Here is a 14,147-nt window from a genome sequence, read left to right on the forward strand (position 1 = left end):
GTTATTGGTCGGTTTTGTTAAGGACAACGGCATGCGTTTAGTTTAGAGTGTTAGATTCGGCACAACACACCGCTTATATGCTTAAGACCTCTAGTTATGGTGACATTTACGTGTAGGACAAAGGCAATGATTTAAAGCTGAACCATACACTTTATGTTCTGAGTGAGTGTGAGTGAGGACGTAAAGTCAAGAGAAAGCTGTTGTGAGGCATTTCTAATTGAGGTGAGCCAAGCCACTGACAAGTCCGTGAATTACCTGGAATCATTCAAATTTTAACCTATATTTGTGTCATGTTCTGGGCAAGATAAGCTTCCTTCTATGACCAATGGTTCGCAATTTGCTCAAAGTGCTTTGGGCATGTACATTATTATTAGAATGATTAGCATGCAAATCTTGTATAGCCCCCTGGCACTGGCACAGCACATCTACCCTTAAATTGCTCTTTCACACTCATTCATATTAAGCTTTCTTTTGGTTGCATCTTATTGCAAAGCCGATGATCTTCATAAATTAAAGCCTGTAATTTTTGTTCCCTAATAATATATAACACAGAGGGAGACCTTTAACACCAATGTATATCCAAAAGCCAATGGCCACCTGAACTACTTTATTTTGAAGTTTCTTACAGATAGCCCAAAGTATTTTAGTTTCCCTTGTTGTGCTGTAAGGATTAGAGTATCTGTTGATTTATAAAACACTGGTTGGACATGATACCTGGTTTATCTGCCAAATCAATGTTTTGATCATTTTAAATGATTTAATATAAAAGAGATATTATGATAAACAGGCCATGACACAGTTACAGAACATATCAATGGACAAAAAGGAATCTACAACGTTGTTGGTAACTGAAGGATTATGAATCATGTTTGAAGAGTAATGTCCCACTTTATTCAAGCCTCTAACGTTCTGCTGTTTTATGTGTAGGCCTATTCATTGATAATACATACATTTGGAACTGTTGTGAATATTTTAACAAGATATTTAAAGGCATTCTTGTTTCTCTGAACTCTGTGTTTGGCAAAATTCTCTTCATCTGCTTGGAAAGATTATAAATTGGCCAAATGAAAATGTAATTGAGGACAACCAATAATTAAATGATACTGAGTTGTAGCTAGAATCAGGCAAATATGAAAGTACAAGAAAACACAACCAAAATATCAGACTAGACATATGATGCAAGCCTGTGTCCCGAAACATTTTGATTGCAAACAAAATAGTTTCAATCTGTGTTACCCAGTGCTTTCTGTGATCTAATGTAAAAACAAACTAACAAACAAAAACCTGCATGCGGACCTTGCGTTCCCATTGACCTCCCTGTATACCCTAAGATAAGAGATTAAAACAGTTAAGCTTTGCGTAACGCTGTGAATATTAAACTGGGCAGATATGGCTTATGCTATATTGAATGTCACCCCAAACATGTAAAATCACTATATCATCCTCTTAAGTATGCAACCATTAACTGGTATCACTCACTCAGCTTTATTGTGACTTAAATTACTTATGTGACAAGTTGATGAGCACAGTAGCTCTGGAGGTAAATGAGAGTCACAAAGTCCTGTTAATACTAAACAATTTTGGCATTACAGGTCTGAATCATTCCCTTCAATCCTTATTGATTACCAGACTTTGTGCTCTATTTCACACTTGAATTAATGTTACTTAGCTCTCCCACATTCATCTCTGTGTTTCTCACTCTCTCTCTGTTTCTCTCTCCCTGGCATGTGCTCCAGTTCATTATTTTTCGTCATTTCTTGGTAATTTGGAGTTGGCTTTTTAAAACTTAGAGCCTCTTATTAAGTTTTGGGCATGGTGGATAAGAGGAAGGACTGGAAGAGCACAGAGATAAACTAATCATCTTAAAACCCTAATTATTTGTATCTTACTGTGACAGACTGTTTTGCGAGCCAGCCAAATTGAGCCTCAAATGAGGAAAGGCATATCTGTGGAAGTGGTAATAATTTTAAGTCATCTCGATCTGGCGTGGTGTGGCAGAATTCATTAGTGCAGATTAGCACTGTGTGTACAAAGTAAATGAGATATCTAATAGCAAACGTGGAGGTCCAGAGACTCTTCATTTCCTTCCCAATATTAGAGACGATGTTAAAAGGGTTAACATTGTGTCTTTTACCAAACGGTTACACTAAATCTTGTCACTTCACTGTTGACTTCTCACCTTCCTCGAGATTCCATCTGCAAAGAGGTGACAAGAAATCCCAATAAACTGTGCTGCTCTGATGCAGAGGCAAAGGTTTTTTTTTTCTCTCACAAGGATACGAAGCTAGTTAATTATGTGTGTAAGGAGAAGGTTGGGAAAAATAATAAGATTACAAAGAATAATTTGCTGATATAATTACACCAAAATTGGGTACACACAATTGTACGATACGTGTATTGCTTGACCTGGGTTAGCCAGTGAAATAAATCCTCCTTCTATAGCCTTTGTTAATTTGTTTTTATCATCTCCAAGTGGTGTTTGTGCAGGCAGTTCAATTTGCATGTGTAATTCCACTGTGCAAATTGACAACAAGTAGATAATTCGAGGAAATAGGCTGGTTGCAGGCCCCTGCTATCTTCCCAAGCCTATTCATTTTGAGGAACTGCTGAGGCATGAAACTCATACATCAACTATTTCCTGACAACGCTTAGGCTTATTGTCCCCTAAAATGTCATTACAGCCATTATTTATGAAGCTAATTCATTTATTAAACCATATTTACTCGGACAGAATTTGTCACATTCTATCCATTCACGGGCATTAGTTTTAAACAATGTCTATCAATGAGAATGTGTGATCACGTAGAGCCCCAAAAAGTTTTGAGTCAACCCCATTTCTCACTCATAATAGTAGAAATATTGCAAAAATAAATTCTCTTTTATTGACTATATTAACTCAAACTTTTCATAGCTGAAGCCTATACTTCTCGTCACAGAAGTTAAATGAAAAAACGTACAAAGACACTGCATCATTTCTTTAATTCTGTCATAACAGAGCATGAGTGTAATCAGGTGAATTCAAGCTATTTAAGTAGCACTGATAAACCCCATCTGACATTCTCCTTCTCTCCCAAATAAGCATGTACCAGTGATTTTGAATGTTGAAGTCAGACATCTGAAGCTAAGGAGTTCTTGCATCAAGCCTCCTGACCTGATGCTGCTGACTTATGGATCTGTCAGTTTAGCGCAGCAACACTTAATGACAGTGTGGATAATTTGCAATTGTGAGTGATGAAGTAACACATAGGGGGGGTCATACATTTTAATGGTACATGTACTCTTTGGATTATTCCGTCATACAATTTCTTCTGCATCTCTTTCTTTGGACTTACCTGTCACCCAAAAGCACTTATCACAGCAGTGGCAAAGAGTTGTGTTTGAACTGTTTTACAATATTGATTTGAAAGCATGACATTTTAATTAATACTGGGTGTTAGCTGTCATATAGGCAGCCAACCTCATTGGTTAGAATATGAGACAGGCGAGGTAGGGGCAGAGAAGATAAGACTAAAGCACTTACTGTGAAAAGGCTGTAAAATGGGATGAATGTGGAGGGAGAGAGACAGTCATGGGCAGAATTTATGGTGGAAAAAAACAGTAATATCTGTGCTCACTGTATTTCTGTCAAGGTCTATTCTCTACCCGATAACACAAATCATGGAGACACAGCATGCCTTCTGTCCTCCACAGGTTGCAGCGTACATCTTGTTACTGAGAGTCTGTGTAGCGAGCGTGCTGAGAACCAACCAGAGGGGAAATTAGGTAACTTTGTAGCACTCCATTGAACAGCAATAAGCTTTTAGGGCTTAGCAAGCATAAACACATTAAACTGATGAGATTCATCAGCACTCTTGTGTCAAATCTATTGTGCCCAGAGGCAGAGCTCAGCTGCAACAGCAAACTGCAGAGCAAAGAATCTTTGACTAACAAGAGCTGTGTCCTCTGGATGTTTCCAGGTTTACCCCATCTGAAGCAGGGGATGTCTCAGCGTTATGGTCGTCAGATTTTTTATACTTATACACCATTTAACTACGGTAGCTGAGAAGTGCAAACCAAAATGACAAAGTGTGAAACACTTTTGCAAAGCTTGAGACAAATTTACACTTTGGAAAACATTTTCACATTTAAAACAATATTTCTAAAGCAAAACACTTTAAAAACAAATGTACATTTTAGATAACACAATTTACAAGATGTGAAACACTTTCACAAGCACTGAGACACATTTACAGAATGGCAGAATGGCATAATATTGCCGGAAAGGGAATGTACTAAAAGCAAGAAGTGACCTGGAAGTGATTGAGGAGTTATAAAGACTGTGTTAAATCTCTTATGCAGAGTTAATGGTCATCAAATCATATTTTGTCCATTTTGTCTTTCCACCCAAAATAATGAATTGACCGCCCACTCAATCACTTCTGGGACACTCCTGTTTGGTATATTGCCTTTCATGTAAGAATCTGTCGCTTGTACATTTGTTTGGGGACTGGTAAAAGTGTTTCTATCTTGTAAATGTGTTTGTAAATGGAAGCCTACATTTGTTTTGTCTTTGGTAAAAGTCTGTTGCTTTAGTCATTTTGTTTTATTAAATGTTTAAATGTTTTCCAAAATGTATATTTGTCTCAAGCTTTTCAAAAGTGTTTCAAACTTTGTAATTTTGGTTTGCACTTCCCAACTATTGTATTTAACCTTTGAATACTAGATAAAAGTAATAACTTGAGGTAGTGACTGTGTAGCAAGATGAATTGTTATGTTAGGTGTTAAACCTGAAGCCAGAGTCCTCAACATAATGAAGCTCTCTTTAAAGGCCCTGACACACCGAGGAGACGCTCCTCGTTGGACCGTCGGTGAGCGGTTGTCACCTTAGTTTTTGCGGTGTGTCCGGCTCTGTTGCTACCTTTTTTTTTTTTGCCAGTTCAACATGTTGAATCGCCGTCGATGAGAGGGATCTCTCTGATTGGCTGTTCGAAGGTTTCATTTCTCTCCAGCTCTCCTCACAGGTTCAGGAAAGCCCCTTGAGCACGCTGCTGTGCTATCCATGCTTTCACCCATTAGTGCGGTTTCTCCTTAAATGTCTTTTCTTTTCCCACTAAAAGAAATGGCTGACAACACCAGCGCCATTTTCACCTTTTAATCAGACATTATTCTCCATCAGTGGGCTACTTATAATACAAGAGGTGCGCCACAGCAGTATGAAATTGGTCTTCTCGTATATCATATCATAACAACGAGCTACCTCCGCCCCTCACGCATGAGCAAAGCGTACGTGGTGGTTGGCCGTCGGCTGTAGTCCTTGCGGTGTGTTCTAGTACAACGTGAGGCGACGCCACAGACGACCTTCGTCACCACTAGTTCTTTGCCGTCTGCCTGGTGTGTTGGGGCCTTAACCCGATTAGTTCAACATGCTAGCTTATGTTGCACCTTCCTTCTATACTCTTTTTGAAACAATATATATTCTCAGCTGAAGAAACATCAACAGCTGATGGAAATGTTTTGTAAATTAGTCATGCAGTTAGACACAAACTGTATGCATCCCATTGCTGAAACATTTATGCAAGCAGTAGCCTACGTGATGCAGGATATCTACCCCTCCCTCCAGTCTTCCCATCCCCTCTTTTCCCTGTTTGCTTAAGTTATAGTAAAACTATAAATTTCACACAACAGATCATCCACACACAGACACAATGATGAAAGAACATCAGACCACTGGGATCTGGTTTTGCAGCTACGCAGTTTATAAAATGTATTTGTTGATAGATAGAAAGATATATATAGATAGATAGATAGATGTATACATATATATATATATATGGGGGTAGTAATAGTAATAAGTAAATGTCTTTGAACAGCATGGCAGCATTCTCAGCAGGAGAACATTCAGTATTTGCCGTTTGTTCTCTGTATTTGATGTTTAATTGGTGTAATCTCAGACAGAGGATTTAACTCTGATAAAGCTATCCATTTAAATTAAAATATTTCTTCTAAAAGGTAAGAAGGCCCTTCACATTATTTCAGCATTTATCTGTTGTCTCTTCCTTTCCAAATGACTATAACCTCTTATGTTGGATAGTTTCACAGGAGGCATCCAGATCAGCATGAAATTAGCTCAGTCTGAATCTTTCTATGGTCCAATCAGACGAGCTGAGATTTTATCTGAGCTGGCCCGACTGTCAGATGAAATGGACTAGATTCACAGGTTCACTTGCATGGTTGATTATAGCAGCTTTAATGGAAGGTACAACCTTTTTTTCTATTTATCTTTTTTCCAATTTTCTAGTGTGAGAAGGACGATTGCATATTGAATTCAAATTTCCCTACCACTAATTTAGAGTGGACACAATGATAAGGTAAAGCTGTGGGCTAATCACATTAGCTTTCACAAAAACACTACAACCAGTACACAAGTACCTATTCCATGGATTATTCTGTGATACTTCAATGGTGCTTTTCTATATTATCCAGAAGTCCCTTGTATACCTCACACTGCAGACGTTGTTGTGGCCTAAATGTTTGCACTCAGAGCTGTTTATTGTCTGACAGAAATGAATTCCTAGGACTGATAGGAATGATTAACCTAATACATTTATTATGGTTTTAGGATCGGGTAGGTGGCTCAAATTACATCAGAAATTGTTCCAGGCATTGAAAAACATCAAACTTGCATTTAATGATTTCCCCAAGGAGACAATAAAGAGTATCATATCTTAAGAAATTGTATTGTATTGTTTGTAACGTATCATACTGTATTGTGTTGTATCATTGCATCGTTACATATCTTATCGTATTGTTGTCTTGTATTGCATCAGATCGTATTTAAATTATGAGAAATACCACCAGTTATAAATTGTTCTTTGTAAAATGTTTTTTGTGACTTAATGATAACACATTATAGTACAGCTGAAAGGTTTTATTTAACAAATAAATACATTTTATTTATTCAATGAAAAGAAACAGATTCTTAAAGACATTTGAAGTATGACTTTTTACAACCAAACTATAGCACATTTCATTTATTGTTTCCATAAGTACTCTTAATGTTTTAACTGAAATGTTAAATTTAAAACAGGAAACTGAAATGGTGATACTGATGAAAGTCATTCTTTTGTTTCATCATCTGCACTGAGCACCAAGGACTGATACTGTAAAGGAGGTTTGAAAAAAGGAGACAAGGAAAAGGATGCATGTTGAGTTGAACTGTGCTAATAAGGTTAAATACAGAGCAGCACCAATATTAATTACTCAAAAGAATATTGGTATTTGAACATCTTTGTGTCTTTTGCTGATGTTAATTCATTAATGTTAAAAAATGCTCAAAACAGATGTTAGGAATAACAATCCACTCTTGTTGTGGCATACAATGTTACGCTGTGCCATCAATCGACCCCTCTGGAATCCTTATATTCTACTACAATGATTTTTTTTTTTTTGCAGTGGCATATTTTCAGCCTACAGTTTTTTTTTATTTTTTTTTATCCCTTTTCCTTGTTTTTCTAAACCATCTCACTTTTTCCTGATTGATTCAAAAGTCCCCCTAAGTTCTTAATTGCAGTGTCAGAATGCTTTGTGAATCATATATTTTATTTGACCTCCTTTACATTAAAGCCAACAGCAAATACAAACTCCTGTGCACCTATATTAAGTTTACAGGTAAGCTCTCCATCACAGCATCATGGCACAAGAGGAGGGGGGGAAAAAGGCCTCATATTGTGGAAATCTTTTTCTCCATAGAAAAATAGAGGGGGAGAGAGAGTAGGAGAAGGAATGCCTTGCCTTCCTCATTACACTGCTGTCATTTACTCTTCATCCCCCGTACTCTTTAGTGGCATTAAGACGGGATGTAAATTTGACAGTTAACGCTGTTAGAAAATGGCTAGTTCAAGAAGGGCAGGAATTAGAGATGGGCATTAGACGTTGATAAGCTCCTTTCCTCTGCCGCCGCGGCTGCTTAACATTCATGGGAAAGTCATCATCAAACAACGTTATCACAGCTCTGTTGACGGCTGAGGAACATCATCACTATGATAATTTTTTTTATAGCTGTGAGCCAAAAAAGCACTCTTTTATTTCAGCGGTTTGTTAATGAGATAGGAGCTTGTTGGTATGGGCAAATGCAAACTTGCCGCTCTCCAGCGTTTGTTTGAGTCCCCCAGCCTCACCGCATTCATCTCACTGCCCCCCTACCCCTCCCCCCAACACACACACACATACACACACACACACACACACACACTGTGTTTAGTGTTGCAAGGAGGGAGGGAGAGGCATTTTTATGTACTCCTTGGAAGTGCTCTGTGTACATTGCTGAAGGAGGGCCTTTATGTGTACCTTTGCAGATCAGTCGCTCAAAGAGAGGAAAACAGGGTTATATCAACAAACGCTCTCTCCTAACAGACCTGTAGCTGGCACCTGTCACTCACCTGGGATTTGGCCATCTGAATAGAAGGAGAATATTGATGGCCATTGAAGTTGAGTTCACTCCCAGCAGTAAGAGCATAAGGCAAACTCCTCCTTTAATGATAAAAGGCTACTTAAGCTGCCGGGACGTTGAGGCCTTCCGTACATATGGCTATTAATCATTTGTATTGTTTCTTCACATTTATTCATCGTGCCCATGGCAGCCCAGTTCAGGGGTTTCTTGTTCTCTGGTATCACTGAAGCAACTCACATATGTTCTAGCTGCCAATGCTAATCAGCTTTCCTATGGATCGGGATGCAAAACTGTGGGCCGTAGATACCAAAATCAGATTTTGGCTTTATCACTGTTTGTGTTTGTGGAGAGGGTTAAGAGAGATTTCATCTTTAGAAATCCTTACCAAGGGAGATGACAAATCATCTCTAACTTGGTCTCGTTAATTCTAAAAAGTTTTTGTTTGCTTAGGGCACAAAGCTAGGTAATGAAATGTATCAAGCTGAAATGTAACAGACATATAGAATGTCCTTAAACCTTGAGTATTTAATTTATAGAATATATTTAACATCTAGATATAACTCCCTGTTGTGTCCAAAAATAAAGAATATAAATTGATCATTGAGTAGATTCAGACCTCTTTTATCTGAGGCTATTTCAACTATAATAAGTATTCACTTTGCTCACTCAATATGTGAATAATTAGCAAAAAACAATAAGAATGTTATTCTACATACATACCATAACTTACCAGTGTTATATATTCATAATATTCACTTTATCACTATTGTATTAATGCTTTATGAGATCTTTAGTTATGTTTGAAGTTATATTTTAATTGCAGTACTACATTCAGTAAATATATTCAGTGGCATCTGTTCCCTTGTGTAAGTGAGTAAATAAGTGTGTTTTAATTCTTCTCAGTTTGTATTTTTTTAATAATGCTGGTCTTTGTTTCTTTTTTAAGACATAGGGGGTCTCCTGGCACACAGCAGCAACCTAAAGCAGGTGGGAGAACACACAGCAGAAGTCTGCCTGTCTCCACGATGCAGTGAGGTAATCGTTATGGCAGATTCAAAAAGTCAACAACTATGTGGCATAAAATTACTCTTGACGTAGAATACTGCGTAAAATTCAAGCATGTCAATTAATATTCCGTTTTCTCAGGTGAAGTGTAGATGTGTTTTTCACTGCTTTTTCAAACAACTTCATAATGATAATGTATAGTGTAGTTTATAACCACATAGTGGACAAAAAGTATAGATTATCTGAAAAGATGAACAATATTTGTTTTGTTGTGAAATTATTAAGGGGGTGTTTTTTACAAATAGATGGTAATGTCAGATAATTTGACATTATGTGATAGATATCTCAACATGCATGAAGTATTGTTGGTGCTGTAAAGTAATGAATATAATTTAAAATATAACATTCAAACACAGAATTTGAAATGTAAACATATATTAATTGATGTAGTCATTGTAAACAGTTTATTATTTTCATGCTGTGAAAGTGTCAAATAGATTTAATCAGGCAGGATAACTTATTTTGAAAGTATTTTTTTTGTTCTTGTTACATGACTACACATTTAGTTTACTCAACAGTTTACATATTTCTGTAGTTAAACGATTGATTCTTCTGCATTGGTGGACCAATTCCAAAATCTTGACATACAACTATTAACAGTCTGGAGGAAACATGTTTGAGGATACAGGATGTTAAGTGTCAGCACTTTATTGACATGCAGCTCTTATTCTTGTGTCAACACTTCTCGTTTCTGCATTGCTTCCATATTTTAAAATTATAATTTAATCACATTGTCAAAATCCCCATTCCCTCTCATCAATCCCATGTTGAGCTTTATTTGTGATCTTCTCTTCCTTTTGCTCTCATATTTTGAATTCACACTATTTCTCTTGTTCGGTTTCCACGCTGGTGTATGAGGATGTCTGGATTACTCTTACTGAAATAGCTGTTACTCAGATTTGGGTCATCTAATCCATCAGGGGAAAAAACACAAATAATCCAACTTTTTTTGTCATGGTCTATCTGCTTGTAACCATGTAGCTGCAGAAGCTTACAGTAGTATTTATAGGTAATCTGCACCAGTTTTGTTTCCTATAAAATTGATTATGATTTTGTTATTGGAATTTAAAACTTGTGTTTGGTAGAAGGTTATTATTTAAGGCCTATAACTACCTATTGGTATTAACAGCTCTCCCTTTTTATTGATCTGTGCTAAATACTCTGTTGACATCATTAACTGAGCACAGTGTTAGAGCTGGCTGTAATGTAACTGTTTCCATAATTAATAATATATTCATTTATTATTAGCAGGTTTAATGAAACTGATAATATTAGTTATTAGGTGTACAGTTTCAACAGAAGGAAAATCAACTCGTTCTGTTCAATAAAAGTGGTAACATGAAAGAAATAAAGTGAAGAAGCAAAGAGCATTGAAGCTAACGAAGTGTATTACACACTTATTAAAGTAATTTTCACTTTGCCTCCAAGACCTGGCCAAAAACACTTTCAAATTCTCATTGTACTCCGAGGTAGGCTATTTCTTGTTAACTTTGAAGTAAGCTGAAAAACGTATAGGTAGACAGGGGAGGAATCAAATAATCAGTAACTTCAAACAGCATGCTGCCACTTAGCACTCCTAAAGCTAATGTCCCCGAGACATTCAGAATGGAAATTATTCAAACTCATTTAGTGGCAGCAAATTGGTCTAAGTTCAATCAGAAAACAGACTGACACTGAACAAGAAGTGCAGCCTAATTATACTTGTTTGTCAAATAAAAATTTCATTTGGGCAGAAATGAAACCTCCAAGCGACTTCTTTTAAGGTGAGTTCCTAGTTGTATTATCAGCTAAATGCAGTAAAATCCATAATCATATGATGATAATGAAAATGGAGCCAATGTTAACATTCAGGCTTTCGATGCCCGGGGCACATGGCGATAAAAATTAAGTACCATAGTCCTCTGCCAGGCACGCTGACATCCGGGCTGGTCTTTAGCCTCTTAGATGCGTTTTTGCATTTTAAAAACTTTATCAAAGCACTGTTGCAATGTGGAAAATGTCAACGTGAAATGCACTGAAGGCAAATTGGAATTTCATTAATAGTAAAATTATTGCTTTTGACTGATGTATTACTATGCTTGTTAAGAGCTGGAGAGTGGAACGCTCGTCTGTCTGGTCGGCGGTTTCGCCTCTTCTTGTCCCATGCCATATGCTGAAAGTTAGAAATCTTTTCTCCAAAGGAATAATAAGAAGTTGTTAAAGTTGCTGGAAGTGAAGAAAATCTAGTCTAGGATGTATCTATCAGGTAGTGAGCAATAAGTCATACCTGTGTTAATGTGGTGATGCTGAGCTTAGTGAAGAGTAAACGAGTAGAACACACTCTTCGTGTTAGATTCAAAACATTATCTAAGTTGTCTCTTTGTTGCATGTCATTGATTGGATATTTACCTCACGATTGAACAACAGAATTTGGATTTATGCTGTACAGCAGTGAAGTGTGGTGTATCTAATCTTAAAGAACAGACTCCAAAGATCCCACTGTGAATTGGTATCATAGGTATATAGATATACCTGAAGGTGTCAGTTCACTGCGTCTTGCAAGTAGTGTTTACTGATTTTCTTTATAATCCTTTCAGTGTCGATCACTGTTGGAGAAGAAACATGAAAACAGCGTGTCAGATGGAGGACATTTTCTGACAGCACAACTGCAAAGAACTCATGTAAATACATGGTCTGCTGTTTGGTTTTCATACATGCTTTTCAGTTCCAGGTGGACCTCATTTATTACCTTGAAAATCTGTTTTAAATGTTCAAAGACAAGCAGCCAACTATTCACATTAACAGTTTATAACATTTTAAGAGCTATGATTTTCAGGTTTCTATTTACTCTTAGACAGCTGGTAATCAAGAATGCAAAGAAATATAATTTATGTTTTAAAGAAATGTTAGCTCTCACTTAATACCATTATGTTTTTATTAGAATTCAGCAGTAAGAGTTAGCAAGACAAATTATTCTATTGGTAAGCTATGAAATGCCTTGGCAAACTAAGCGTGTGACCAAACTAAAGCATGTTTTTTTTACAATATTGGAATTCATGAAGTGAGTCACTTTTGGGGGCTGATTGGAAACTTGAATAAGTAATTCTATGTTGTCTTCAGGGATACCAAAATCACTTGGTCTGACTTGTTATAAAATGATGAATGAAATATTTGTCTATAATAAAATAACAACATGAACTGTTTCTGTCCTGTTTTAAACATTATGGCATTGCTTGATATTCAAAACTCAGACAGCAGCTTGTCCGGTTTATTACCCGCCTGTGTTCAGTCATTCACAGGGCTCATACATTTGTTACATTTTTTAAATTGTATAAGTTTACATTTTCCTTACATTACAATTAAAAGTTGTGAAATGGCAAAATACTGTTTCATGAAAATAAGAATACGTTTGTTCGATACAAAATGCCCAAAAACTTTATTTATTAAAATGTGTCCAAATCAGTGTTTGGTAGTACTGCTACAATGAAAGAGCTTTTACATTTTGAAAGCAAAGATCTCTAAGCTATTCAACTCTGTTTAAAGCTGATTTTACTGATCAGCTGGTAAAAGAGAAAAAGCCAAGTGAGCCTGTTGATCTGAATGAATCATGGTAAACTTTGTAAAGTGTCAGCTGAGATACACATTTTCAGTTGCACACCATACAGTTGCAACGGGTTTGAAAACAACCTTTAAAAGATAATCCAACAGTGAAATGTGATATATACAATTTTAAATAGACTTTTCAGTTTTAAAACACAGATACTCTTAAAGGTGATAACAAACCTAATTAAGCTGTATGCTCCATACAACTCATGCTCATCCTTCTTCAACAATGTCTACATTTAAAAATCACTGACAGGTCGTATCTCTACCTGATGTTCATAAACCCGTAAATTGCACAATCTTGTCTCTCTATTCATCTTGTTTAATCACACTATTAATTGGATTTGTAATAGTGTTTTTAGCTCAATTATTTTAACAGATATGTTTCAGGCAGAAGCCCTCATGAACGATAAAAACTGGCCTATCTGGCGTTCAGTGGCTGTGGATTAAAAGGTATTTCATGGCATTTGTTGTGAAGCTCTGACCTCTGGTGCCGTATTGTGGAAGTGCAAAATCCTTGTGTTAAAATAGCAGTAGTGATAAAAATAAGCTTTGTAATGCAATCTTTTTTTAAGTATGCACTTTAATTTAAAAAAATTAAAGCATCTTGGAGACTCCTTTCACACTCCCTCTATGTGTAGTGCTTTAAAAAACCCTCAGGTGACATCCAGAAAAATCATCATAATAGTCCCTGTAGGAGCCGTTTGGGTGATATTTTGAAAAGCCCACAGAAATGTTCCTCAAGGATCCAGTTATGGGCTGTTCACAGTGGAACTGTGAAGAAGCCTTTATCAGTTTCTGAAAGGGCCCGCACCAGGGCTGGTTGGTCCAGGATTCTGTACCAACTTTTAATAGAAGAAATTAGGAGTCAGTAACATCATCATATCTGAACTTCATTAATGTATGTCAGGTGATAGCCCAATGGTTTTGTAGATTGTACGCTTTGTGAACTTTGCTGTCTCATCATTCCTGTCATCCTCCCCTCATGCATTTATTGAAGAAGTGTCATTTAATGTTTAACAAAGCTTTAACATTACTAACATTTTAACATTTACATTGGCACCAATTACAT

The 14,147-nt window shown here is 36.6% G+C and overlaps 1 long non-coding RNA gene across 1 annotated transcript; it reads left to right on the forward strand.

Moving 5' to 3' along the window:
• The first annotated feature begins 6 nt into the window (after window positions 1–6).
• On the forward strand, window positions 7–12,252 carry LOC132976008 (uncharacterized). Its single transcript, XR_009673348.1, has 3 exons — window positions 7–222; window positions 9,375–9,463; window positions 12,070–12,252. It is a non-coding gene; the product is annotated as an uncharacterized LOC132976008 (long non-coding RNA).
• Window positions 12,253–14,147: the final 1,895 nt, after the last annotated feature.

This window comes from Labrus mixtus, chromosome 6, assembly GCF_963584025.1.
Source record: "Labrus mixtus chromosome 6, fLabMix1.1, whole genome shotgun sequence".
In the NCBI taxonomy this organism is placed as follows: Eukaryota; Metazoa; Chordata; class Actinopteri; order Labriformes; family Labridae; genus Labrus; species Labrus mixtus.